A 1,632-nucleotide genomic window follows, 5' to 3' on the forward strand; every position below is an offset into this window, starting at 1 on the left:
ACACACACACACACACACACACACACACACACACACACACACACACACACACTGTTTTTTAAAAAGTGTAATGTCCAAGTGAAGTTAAAGGAGTTTCATTTTTTTTTTCAAAGAAATTATGATTTGGTTTTTAGAAGTCTTTAGGGGATTTTCCCCCCCCCCCAAGGATTATCTCAGGGTAATAGTTTCAGGGGTTCATGCAATCTTTATTCGTCCAGAAACTCTGCAGAATTTGAACTTCTGCTGTACCATTTCACCCTTTTGATCAGGATTCTTTTTTTAATATTAAAAAATATAAACAGTACATGGTTCTAATCCACCGTGGTTGCTCCTCAAGAGAAGCATGGACAATTTCCCTCTTTACAAGTTTCCACCTCTGAGAACCCACTGGAGGTCAGTTCTAATTCAACAACACATAACAACAACAGCAACAACAACAAACCACATATAGTGACTTAATGATACAAAATTTGTGCAAATGATAAATTTTTCTGTATTATCTAAATTGTATGACAGAAAGTGTTTTGAATATTGTTCTCTATTTTTTCAATTATGAAACCATCTCTCTGTTCTAAAGATGTATCTGCTTATATACTCCTTTGTGATACAAATAGGTAACACTTCTTAAACTTAAACAATGGTTGTTGTTGTTATGTTCGAGTCACCTGAGACTCATAGCAACCCTATGCACAACATCTCTGAAGCCTGCCCTGTCCTGAATCAGTCTCACTGACACTGACACACCTAACTCTATTGCCCTAGATACTGTATCAATCCATCTCATTAGGGGTTGTCCTCTCCTGTGTTGTCCCTTCACTCTTCAAAATAGAAAATCCTTCTCCAACGATCAGTCTCTTCTGGCCACATGCCCAAAGTATGTCAGACAAAGCTTCAAAATCCTAGCCTCCAAAGAGAAACTTAGTTTCATCCTCTCCAAGACAGACCTATTTGTTTTCTTGGTGATCTATAGAATGTTTAAGACTCTTCTCCAGCACCACAACTCAAAGGCGTCGATTCTTCTTCTGTCATCCTTAGTCATTGCCCACTTCTCTGATGCATAGCAAGTAATTGTGAAGACCTCTGGATCAGATACATTTTAGTCTCTAGACTGACATCATTGCGTCTCAGTACTCTGGAAATGTACCCGACAGCAGATTTACTTAATGCAATTTATTGACTGCTTGTGCCAAGAGTGTTGATTGTGGAGCCAAGCAATCTGTAAATGTTAATAACCTCAATTTCTTCTCCATATCATGGTGCATTGGCCCAGTGATGAGAATCTTTGTCTTCTTGATGTTGAGCTTCAAATCCATATTGAAGATTTCAGTCCTTGACCTTCTTCAGCAAGTGCTTTAGGTCATCTTCAGTTTCAGCAAGCAAGGTTGTGTCAACTGCTTAACATAGGTGTTGATGAGTCTTCCTCCATTCCTGATGTCAAATTCCTCCTCATAAAGCCCAGCCTCCTGAATGATCTTTTCTGCATATAGATTGAAACGATATGGAGACAGGACGTATCCCAGACACACTCTCTTTCTGATTTTGAACCATGCAGTGTTTCCCTGCTCTGTTCTGAGGACTGCTTCTGGTCCAACTATAGGTTTTGCGTAAGTACAATCAAGTGGTCTGGGATTC

Source organism: Elephantulus edwardii, unplaced genomic scaffold (genome assembly GCF_000299155.1).
Source record: "Elephantulus edwardii isolate Elephantulus edwardi_28Jun2011 unplaced genomic scaffold, EleEdw1.0 scaffold01549, whole genome shotgun sequence".
Lineage (NCBI taxonomy): Eukaryota > Metazoa > Chordata > Mammalia > Macroscelidea > Macroscelididae > Elephantulus > Elephantulus edwardii.